This window comes from Cricetulus griseus (assembly GCF_003668045.3).
Source record: "Cricetulus griseus strain 17A/GY chromosome 1 unlocalized genomic scaffold, alternate assembly CriGri-PICRH-1.0 chr1_0, whole genome shotgun sequence".
NCBI classification, from domain to species: Eukaryota; Metazoa; Chordata; class Mammalia; order Rodentia; family Cricetidae; genus Cricetulus; species Cricetulus griseus.
The window spans coordinates 92,618,119-92,630,193 of NW_023276806.1; the positions used below are offsets into that span (position 1 = coordinate 92,618,119).

At 40.5% G+C, this 12,075-nt stretch overlaps 1 long non-coding RNA gene across 1 annotated transcript in view; it reads left to right on the forward strand.

Annotated features, from left to right (window-relative positions):
• Positions 1-11,094, forward strand: part of LOC103163422 — a 34,188-nt gene extending 23,094 nt beyond the window's left edge. The window contains exon 2 of the long non-coding RNA XR_003480356.2: positions 6,330-11,094. This is a non-coding gene — a long non-coding RNA (uncharacterized LOC103163422). The remainder of the gene's footprint in view (positions 1-6,329) is intronic.
• The last annotated feature ends 981 nt before the right edge of the window (positions 11,095-12,075 follow it).

The window sequence follows — 12,075 nt, forward strand, 5'->3', positions numbered from 1 at the left end:
TTCTATCGAAGGGGATCCTCATCCTTTTCAGGCCTCTTCAAGCACCAAGCATGCATGTGGTCCACAGGCAGACATACATGTCAGCGAAACACCTATACCCATGAAATAAATAATTAAAGATCATTTAGGCTGAAGATCAAGCCATAATTTCCAACAATTTTTGAAATAGCCCTAAATATATTTCTGCCATTTTGAACTATATATTTCTGTGATGCAGCATTCTTAGCACTGATCATGATAAGATCAAATTACCTATCAACTCTAAATAATGTTTAGGGTGCTGTGCCCCACAGCTTCCAAATATTCAACCAAGATTTAATTCTTTATGTAAAAATAAACAGGACATATCATTATCACACAAATTATTTTTGTCTTTAATAAATAGTAAAATCATATATATATACATAGGTATTAATGAATTCTTTTAATAGATTTCTTTATGATTATTTTTAACCATCAAATATTGGATTGTTTGATCTGTGTGCCTATTTTAGACACCTATGTACTCAGGTTATGTAAAAATTTCTGAGTGAAAGTTTTGTTTTATTTTTATTACCCTTACTCCTTTTTCACACGTCTTAAGCAAGGTCTCTGCCACTGAATCATATCGCTCCTCCTAACACCTACTTTTGAAAACAGGGTCTATTTATATAGCCCAGGCTGACTAAGGACTTGAAATCCTCCAGCCTCAGTTTTCCTAGTTTCTGGGATCTCAGGCATGTTCACCACATCCAGCTACATCAGCCAGATTGTATGACAGTTTAAGAAGTCCCAGTCAGAGATACAAACTTGTTCAATCTCCACAACAGCTATTTACACTAAGTACTATCTTCGGTCTGTTTTTTTTTTTTTCTTTTACATGATATATTTACTGATTAGTTGGAAGTTTCATCTAATGCACCCTGATCACATTCACTTCCCAGTCCTCCCACTGGGAGGATGAACCAGGTCCTCCCTCCCAGGTCCATCCTCCTCCCACACATACACTCTTATGACCTTCCCTAAAACAAAAGAAGAAGGGAAAAAAAGGAGAAGAAAAGAAGAACCAAGTTGACATGGGATATCTTTCTGTTGCTGTCATTGCTTTATAAATAAAGCTCCTTTGGCCTATGGCAAAGCATGATAGAGCCTGGTGGGAAATCCAAGCAGAGATACAGCAGAAGGGTGGAGTCTCAGAGATGCCAGCAGTGGTCCAAAGAGCAACATGACAGAGCACCAAGGGTAAGCCACAGGCCAAGTGGTGATACACTGATTAATAGAAATGAGTTCATTTAAGTGTAAGAGCTATCTAGTAACAATCCGGAGCCATTGGCCAAACATTTAAAATTAAGTCTCTGAGTGATTGCTTAGAAATGTTTTCAGGGCTAGATGGGACAGAAAAGCCTCCAGTTGTACCAAGTCTACTTGGTGTTACCTGTACACTGATTAGAGCATGATCAAACTCCCCATGGCCAACACTTTAAAGAAAACTGAGTGCTTCCCCACTCCAACATTGCCAGAAGCTATCACCTGTGAAGAGCTATACTTCAGCATGTATACCACAATTTTGAAGAGTTTTTGTGGGGTGTGATGGGAGTGTGGGAGAGTGACACAGAAGACTCCAGTCTCTCATTCACAATTATGAGACAACACAGCAAAAGAAGCGTCCTTGCCCTTTATAGTCAGTGGCAGCATGGATCATCGACTTCCACATGTTTTCTGGCTATAGCACAGGCCATGGACATCAACATGGCTTCAAGTGGAAACACTGAATGGACATCCCCATGAACTTTGGTGGTAACATGGGTCTGGGCATCAACACAGTCCCTTGCTGCAGCAGGGACACAATATGGCCCTTGTCAGTCTTGGCAACATCAACATGGCTTTAGGCAGTAGCACAGGCCAGGCACATCAACATGGCTCCTGGCATCAACACAGACCACAGACTCTAACACTACTTATTATTAAGACCAAAATCTGAAAGAAGAGAGGAATACTGCTCCAAATGAATAATCAAAGGTTTTTTTCCCAGAGAATAAAAGCTCCAAGGATAGAGCAGAAGTCGATAGCTGAGGCCCAGGGCAGTGTCGAAATGCACTAAGGACTGCCAGGGCTAAACTGTGGGGTGGGCACAGGTGCAAAAAGGTGAGGGAGGGGTTGTGAGAATTGCAGAAGAAATCATTAGACCACGTAGATGGTCTAAAAGTAGAATAGAGTTGATTTTATTTTATACCTGTGTCAGAAGACTGAGCTTATGTTTACTGTCTAAGTTTAACACTATGAAAACTGAGTCAGGAGTTATATATCTTGGCTTTACCATCTTCAGATTCTTCCAGAAAGCAGATATCTTGCAGATAGAAATGGCTGGCTTACTATCCTTGCACTGCTATTTATTTTTCTAAGAGGAATTAAAAAGCTGGAAGAGCTATTGGAGCCTCAGTTTCCTCTACTCTACAATGGGATGCTGTTGACTACATTGTGTTGTGGATGTTAATGCAGGCATTAAATTGAAAGCTCCTAGCTTAGTGCTATGTAACAGGTATTAAATAGCAGCTCCTTTTTAAAATGAAAATAAAATCTAAGCATGTTTTCTGGAGGAAAGTGTTACACAAACACAAATTATATATTCCAGTTCCAACACCACCTAGCTGATATGTTTTAGGAAGAAACCCAGACGTAACTGAAAAAAATGTTTTGAACTCACCCCAAACCTCCCCAGCCCTCATGCTTCTACAACTGGAACCCAAGGATGAGGTAAAGTCCCCATCTGCGCAGCACATTCTTTGAATATGAAATTTAAATAAAAGCCTTCTCAGTGTGTTTAGATAGGACCCCTTGGCTTTGGGGCAGATAAATCTGATTCAATTAGAATCTAATCCTACTCACTTGTATTCACAATGCTTTCACTAAAACCATCGAGAAAGAAAAACAATAGTCTGTTTAATTAAATTATGCTAAAGCCTGAATTCAATCCAACTGTGTATTAAGAAGTGAGACCATGAATATGGATTGAAATGCTCTGCACAGAACTCCAAGACCAGCTCCCCAACCCCTTCACATTTGGAATGATGCATCATCCTCATTCATACCCCACACTGTAAGGCATATCCAGCTGATCTAGCCAGACACAAAACATAATTATAATTATATTGTTCCCTCATCTTCCTTCTTTCAGTTTGCTGTCTCTGGCTTCTGGTGGAACCCTATCATCCCATCTCAGTTGTCCATTTCTCTCCTGTTGCCCATGGTGGCTCTCTAATTCTTGGGCAGGCTGGTGGGCCAGCTAACCCTTCTTCCTGCTCTCTTCCTTATACTGACTGTCCTTTAGAAGGGGCCTGAAGCTTCCTGGGACCTCATCCTGAGTGATACGGAAAAACTGCAGGTTTTGCCTGCTCAGATAATAAAAAATCTATGCATGAGCATCAAAGCTAACAGTGCTTGTTATTTGGGAGCAATTGGTGACATGCCTAAAGTCAGAACTGCAATCCATTTTTTTTCAACAAATCAATGTAATGTTATCCCATGAGACACGGCAATGACCTGCTGCTTATAAATGAGAAGAAGAAATTAAAGGCAAGAGAGGACATTACAGCAGTCATCTGCAATAGTAGAATTACTCAGGGAGGTTTTCTGTTTTGTTTTGGTTGTGATATTTTGAAACAGTGTCTTACTTTGTAGCTTGGGCTGTCCCTCAACTCACTATGTAGTCCAGGCTAGCCTTGAGTTCAAGGCAATCCTCCTATCTCAGTCTCCCAAGCACTAGGATTGCAGCAGGCATGAAGTGCTATGTCCCAGGCTCATGAGTTGTTAATTATAATGAGGCCCAACTAGATCTGGTGGCGTAGGCCTCTCATCCAAGTACTGGGGAGGCTGAGGCAGGAAGATGGCAAGCTCAAGGTCTTTCTGAGCTTCAGACTAAGTTTAAATCATCTTGGGCAACTTAATGAGACTCTGTCTAAAATTTTTTTAAAAGACAATTTAAAAAAAGAAAAAGAAAAGGTGGGTGGGTGCTGTGGTAGAGTGCTTGCCTAATATACATGAAGCCCTTGTTTCAAATCCAAATACTGCAAAGATGAGCATGTAAAAATAAATAAGTAAACAACAATCAAGCCATATCCCACTTTACTTAATTCATATGGTATTGGGTTCATAATGTGTAATATAACAGATGTAGCATCTTTGTCACTCTTAATTACACACTTCAGTATCCTTGTGATTTTAGTGAGAATAGACCAATTACTTATATGTTTGCATATTTGGTCTCCAGTTGATAGAACAATTTGGGAAGGATTGGGATGTGTGGCCTTGTTGGAGGAGGTATGTCACTGGGGGTGGGCTTAGAAGTTTCAAAACCCCAAGCCATTCCCAGGGTGCCATCTCTCTTCATCCTGCTTCTGAGATAAGATGTGAGCTCTCAGGTGTTGCTGTCCTGCCTTTGCTCTGCCATCATGGATCCTAACCCTCTGAAACTGTGAGCCCAATTAAACACTTCCTTTTATGAGTTGCTAGCTCAGGGTGTTTTGTCACAGAAATAGAAAAATAGCCCAGGCAATCATATTCTCACATTGTTGAGAACAATCTACACAACGTTTTTATCTTGCAAACCTGAAATTCTGCTCACATTAAACAGGAACTCCTATATTCTCACTACCCAGGCTCTAGTCATCACTTCTGCTGCAGTGTGTGTGTGTGTGTGTGTGTGTGTGTGTGTGTGTGTTTGGCTGGTTTGGTAGTCCCATGGGTGAAATCATAGTTTTTGTCTTTTTGTGACTGGATCATTTAATTTATCATAATGTCTCCTAGCTTCATTCATGTTGTAGCATGTAACAGGATTTCCTTCCTCTCTCCCTCTGATCCATGCCCCATCATGTGTACAGTAGATATCCCATCTTCCTCACTCATTAGTAACAGATGCTACATCACTTTCATCTCTGAGATGTTGTACATAGTGCTTCTGAGAACATAGATGTGTATTTATTTCTGGGCTTTCTATTTTATTGTAGTGGTGGGTGTTTGTGAGGGGGTGTCATGTGAGTGTATGCATACATGTATGTATTTATGTTCATGTGTGAATGCATGTGTGCATGTGAGGGATAGAAGTTAAGATTGTATATCTTCTTAAGTCACTTTACTATATTTTTTGAGACAGTCTTATTCACTGAACCTGGAGTTTGCCAATTCAACTAAGACTAGATGACCATGAGCCTTTGGGACCTTTCTGTCTCTGTCTCCCCAACTCTGAGATTACAGGCAGGCACTTGCTCCCATGCACAGCTTCTTAATGTGGGTTCTGGAGACTGAATTTAGTTCTTCATACTTGAATGGCAAATGCTTTACTGATGAAGCCATCTCTCAGACCCTATGTATCTGTCTTTATACAAACATCACACTATTTTGGTAACTGTTGCTTTATATTTTTTTAAATAAGGATATGTGAACTCTTCAAATTTGTTCTTCATTCCCCCAAAATTATTTGACTCTTTGGGGTTACTTAGACTCTCGTGTGAATTTTATTATACCATAAAAGGAATTGTGAAAGGGATTGCATTGATCCTACCAGATTGCAGGCCTCCTAATCTGATGAGCAAAGGGGTCAAGACCAGGCTGAGGATGAACTTCTTTTGAAGAGGACAATCTTCTACATCAACGAGTTTGGATTTCAGGACTAGTTTGCTCATGTGCAGATAAACCATTACCAGCCTAACAAGACCACTCTGGGTAACAGCTTTGTCCTCTCGTTACATGCCTTTCTGTTTTATTGGTTTTAGTGTATATATTTTTATGTTCTTGGTATGATATTCCAAAGCACACAATATGTAGAAGTAATAATAATGAAACCATAGGTTTGGGAGATCTGCCTGTGTCTGTCTCCCCAGCACTGGGATTAAAGGCATGTACCACTACCACATATAGAAATGTATTTTCTATTTAATTTTGATGTTGATTCTTGTAACTTTGCTAAATTTATTATTAGTTCCAACAGATTGTTTTGGGGTATGAAAATTTAGGGTTTTCTATATATAAAATCATGTCATCTGTAAACAGATTAATTTTCCTTTTGCTGTTGAGGAGACCAGTTGAATGTCTCTTACTTCTTTTTACTATCTAAAATTTTCTGCTTAAAACTAAAGTACCGATGACTGCTTCTATTTCCTTAGGGGTTATAGGTCTATTTAAATTGTTTATCTCTTCTTTATTTAATTTTGGTATGTGGTACCTATCCAGAAAATTGTTCATTTCCTTTAAATTTTCCAATTTTGTGGAGTACAACTTTTTGAAGTATGACCTGATGATTCTCTGGATTTCCTCGGTATCTGTTATGTCCCCCTTTTCATTTCTGATTTTGTTAGTTTGCAGCTGTAATTCTTGTCTGGAGAGCTTACCTTCAACCATATCCTGTTCAAATGACTCCAGAGGAACACCATCAGCCCCAGCACCAAGACTGAGGGGCAACCCATTAGAGTCTGCATTCTTGTTGGCTGCAGCAGAATCTTAAGAAAAGGATTCAGGACAGCTTCAAGAGCCAAGGAAATAAAAGGAGACATTTCTTCAGATTTCTGAAACAAAGGTAGACTTGCCTCTTTGCCAGTAACATGAGGGGACTCAAAGATGGAAACTGCTATCACCATCAAGCCATGAGACTTGAGATGGATCTTGAGTATGCTAAAAGGCTGAGCATAGAGCTGGCATGGTACTCTGTGTGAATGACTTCGTTTGAGTCCTGAAGCCAGTGCTGCTCCTGATTTTCAGTGATGTGACCCTTCCCCCAATTCCTTTCATGTCAAAGCCAGTTTGGGTGGACATATTCTGTCATTTAGACAGGAGTCTAAACTGACTTAGAGCCGGCAGTCTTGGGCACAGGCAGAGAAAAGGCTGTTGATACCGACCCATGTGGCCCTTGAACAGATTCACTTCCTAGTCAGAGTCAGTGCAATTCAAAGCTGGTCCACCTTGCTGGCCTCAGGAATTGCCACAGTCCCCAAACCTAGCACCTGACATAACCTCACAGGTTACATTTCCCCACCACTCGGGCTTTTAGGCCAATTCTCTTCCTCTGAACTGTTCTCTAGGAAAGGCTTAGTTAATTCACTCACCCTAAAGAATGCATGACTCATCTTAAGTGTTAAAATATGTGCATTTCAAAGGGACACAAAGTATACAATAGTGAATGTATTTCTAGTGGTGGGCTTTTGTTGGCACTAGAGAAAATGTGAAATTTTTCAAGTTGTTCTTGTTCATAGCATTTTTAAAAGCCCTTTTCATTGCGGACAAATGGGTTTTTCTGTGCCTATATAATGCCACCATACTGTACTTTTACAATCAGTAATGAGTATAACTACCCACACGGGGCTTCACAGCCTGTCCTACTTCTATGTAGAAAAAGTACCTTCAGAAACATGAAGGGAAAATTGCCATGCCAATAGTAATCAAACATGTATATGCTTCATATCATAGGCATTGCTCTAAGTACTTACATATAACATCTAATCAAATCTTCAGCATCAGTACTCTGCAAAGTAGCCATATTATGAGGCTTATGTTAAAGTTGAGGAACTTGAGGTGCAGAGAAATTAAATAACCTAATCAAGGTAGCACTGTGACCAAGCTAAAGAAAACAGCCAATCTCAAATCCCTCAGAATCACTGAGGTAGTGACCAAGCTCAAATCCCTCAGAAGCACTGAGGTAGTGACCAAGCTCAAATCTCTCAGAATCACTGAAGTAGTGACCAAGCTCAAATCCCTCAGAATCACTGAGGTAGTGACCAAGCTCAAATCCCTCAGAAGCAGTGAGGTAGTGACCAAGCTCAAATCCCTCAGAAGCACTAGGTTAGACATGTCTTTAGTTTTCCTTGATTCCCAAGATGCCTAATGAAAGCATTGTTTTAGAATCATAATGTTTGGAAGCCAATTGAAGTACCTGGTACATCATAAAAATGAGGCGAAGGGATTAAGGGGACAGTGCTGTTTGTAAAATGATTGCCATCTAAGCTGAGGCTTTGAGTTTAGATTTCATGTGGAATGTCGGGTGTGGCAGCACACATCTGAAATCCCAGCTGTGGGGAGGTGGAGACAGGAACATTCCTAGGATTTGCTAGCCAGCCAGTAGGGCTGAATTCATAAACTCCAGCTTTAGTGAAAGAACCTGTCTCAAAAATTAAAGAATAGTACAAGTGAGAATGACATTTGATGTCAAGCTCTGATTTCCACATGCACACATGTACATATATACTTTTACACAGTGCACATGCAGGACAGGCACACATGTGTGTATACGCTCTTACACGGAGCACACGCAGGACATGCACATATGTACATATATGATCTTACACAGGACATACACACATGTACATATTTTCTTCTTCCCTTCTTTCCCTTTCCCCAACCCTTTCTCTCTCTCTCAACCTAGATTTTGTTTTTTTTCTATTTTTTTGTGGAAAATACTGATAATGTCTAAATCTTAAAAGTAGACATGTAAGACCATAAAAGCTCTTCACTGTCAAAGAAACAATGGTGTTGGGAAAAATACCAAAAACAATTTTGTAATCCAATCAGCCACTAATAAGCCAACTCTTCTGGGTGTAGCACAAAGACTTCACAGAGAAGAAACTGTAGAAGCTGTCATAGGAAGTCAGTGTAGGAAAGGGTCCTTTGGGTATGGCAAGGATGAGAACACAAGTAAGGACACGTGTGGGAGACGTACAGGGAAGAGGCTGAAGAACTTCGAGCCTGGAAGTGAGACTGGGATGACAGTCCATGATTTGGAGAAGTGTCTCCCAAAGGCCTGTGTGTTGAATGCATGGTCCCCAGACCACAACATTACTGGGAGGGGATATAACCTCTAATAGATAGGATCTAGTGGGAGGAATTTCAGTAATGGGAACATGTCCTTGAAGAGGATGTTAAGACCCTGGCCCCTTTTGCTCTCTTTGCCTGGCTGCCTCGATATGAGCAATCTCTTCTGCCACATGTTCCTGCCGTGATAGACTAGCTAAGCATAGACCCAAGTACAACACGATAAAGTGATTGTAAACAGCAACCTCCAAAATCATGAGACAGCAGCAGCACAAGAGAAACAAACTTTTCCTTCATTACAAATTGATTATGTCTTTTCACAGAGATGGAAAGCTGACTAACATGGATGGGCAAATAGGGACATGAGAACTTATTATGCCAAGCTAAGGAATAATTTTTTTCTTTGTTTTGTTCATGGCTGTTCTTCATCAGTTTGAACTAGAAGTAATATTTATGCTGGGTGGTGTTGGCACACACCTTTAATCCCAGCACTCGGGAGGCAGAGGCAGGCCGATCTCTGTGAGTTTGGGGCCAGCCTGGTCTACAGAGTGAGTTCTAGGACAGCCAGGGCTACACAGAAAAACCCTGTCTTGAAAAACAAAAAGAAAAAAGAAAGAAAAGCTTTATAAACTCTACGGTGTTAGATCTGGGTGGTTTAGAGCAGTTTTAGGTCCACAGCAGAATAGAGGGGAAGGTATGGAGGGCTCCGATATACTTCTTGCCCTCACGTATATATATCCTCCCTCAAGTTTGCTTGGGTCCTGGAAGGAGGGGTTGGAGGGTGTGGAAGGAAAATGGAAGAGTTCCAGGGAGGCAGGTTTAGAAGCCAGTAGCATCAGTCAGAGCAGAGCTCTCTGCGCAGCAGCAGAGTGGGGGCCAGAGGATCAGGTACATGAAGAGATAATATTTGGAAAGGAGACTAACAAGGCATCGAGCATGAATGAGAAGGAAAAGGCAATTCAGCCTTTCTGGCCTTTGAGCTGGGAGACCGGTCAGGTAGTAAAGATTCCTACTTCTTTTCTGCAATTGGAGACAAGTGTGGAAGCTCACATCTGTAATCCCAGTTTTGTGAGAATGGATGATCACCAGTTCTAGAATGGCTTGGACTATGAGTAAGAGAATGTCCCAAGCCAATCAAACAGAAAAGCAAAGAATAACAGCAATACAAATCAGGGATGTAGCTTGGTTGGTGGGTAGAGAGCTTGGTTAGCATACACAAAGCTCTGCGGTAAAGCCCTAGTAATGTATAAACCAAGTGTGGTGGTGCTGTAACCCCAGCACTCAGGAGGTGAAGGGAGGGTCAATAGTTCCAGGTCATTCTTTGTCCAAGACCAGCTGGGATGCTGGAGACCTTGCCTCAAATCACAACAGCAACAACAAACTCAACAGTGATAGTAAGCACCTACAGCAGATGAAATAGAAAGCTAAAGTCCCACCCCATACCCAGCACTCCTCCCCAGGGCACAGTTATCAAAGACACTCTGACACATTTCTTCAGTTTTTGCTATCCTCATACTGAACTCAGTTGATTTTCCAAACCCCAAAAGCACTTAGTTTGTAAAAACACCTCGTAGAGGCCTTGCACTTTTTAGAGAGGATGTTTCCAGTTCACCACGTGCTTCATGTCTCACTGGGTAAAGTTTCACGAGACCAAAATATTGCTACACAGTGCCCAAGTGTAAGGTGTGAGTAATTAAATTGATAAATCTTCTTTATTGTCCCTTCTCCAAGAATATAGGTACATTCAAACCCCAAAGTGAAAAATAAAATATATTCTCTTTGGTATTCAATGCCCTGGAAATGCCATCAGGCTTGTGTTTGTATGTATATCAACTTGTAGTTGGGGAGTTAGTTACAGAAACTGTACTCTCTTGTGGTCTAGATAATATCACTTCTGCAAATTAAAAATAAGGAATATGTTACAGGGACATGAAGAGACAACACTGATTGCATGTGAAGTCATGGTTGAACAGCATCCTCTCTACCATGCACTTGTGTTTATACACACACCCCACATACACACAATAAAAGCCAATACAAATTTCAGAGAAAAGAGGCATGCTTTTTTATGGCACTACAATAAATTGTGATGCTCACAGTAATTTGTGATATACCTCCAGAGAATTCACTGGTTGGGAGTGATTACCACTAACTACAATACAATAAAATTCTAACTCTTTTGCAGAAAAAAAGAAGCTTGTATCAAAAGATACAAAACATCATGAAAGAGTGGCACTTTGGACAAAAAATTGTTAAAATTTTAAGTCTTATGTTTAATACTTTTTAGCTTCAAGTAAAAATAAATTATTTAATATGTAGCAAGTGCTAATTGTCGGCCAGTGGTTTTCTTAAAACATCCTTAATAGTACAACTTTCCAGAGAGGCATTTCTATAGTTCAAAAAGTAATTCTAGCATGAATAGGAAGTATTATACAAGGAATAACTAACATTATTAAATATTCATTATATACCAGGCACTCCTTCAAAATGTTCCCTCTTTACAATCCTACGATAAGACCCCATGCTGGTTACTAATATTGGTTGCCAGTCTGATGGGCTCTGGAGTCAACTAAGATGCAGGCTCCTTGGCACATCTGTGAAGGATTTTCTTGATTAGGTTAACTGAAGTCGTACAAACCACCTTAAGTATGAGTGGCAGCATCTAAGAAGGTGTGGGAGCAAAGCTTTTGCTTCTCAACTGTTTGCTTTCCTGTTCTGCTGGTCCTCTGCCCAGCTGTTGCTGCTGCCACTGCAAATGCTGCTATTATCCTTCACTGCTATAGGAACCCAGCTTCTCGGACCTTCCAACAAGGAGTGAAGACAAAGGGCTCTCTAGGAGTTATTTTGGGCCATCCAGTGCCAGGGTGAAAGAGCTGCAGCATCCATTCTTGTAGATTGAGAATCTCTATTCTCAACCTCTCTTTTGTGAAGATACCATTACTGGACTACCCAAGCCATGCCATGTTAGACAATTGAAAACATTCCCCTTTAATAGGTACTGACTCTGTCAGTTCTGTTCCTCTAGAGAACCCTGAATATTTACCTTGTTTTCCCATTTTCAACACATGCATTCCAGCTTCTAGTATTGAGGATTTTATATTCAAGGGCTACTTAACCAGGCTGTTACTTTAGGGTGTTGTGAAGATTAATGAAGTTGATAAAATATTAGCTACATGGACTAGAAACAAAAGGAATATTTAAATGATTAAATTCAGAATTGGAGGTGGACATTTTGTTTTGAAACCAGGAAGTCTTACTGTGTTGTCCAAACTGGCCTAGAACTTCTGAATTTGGGAGATCCTC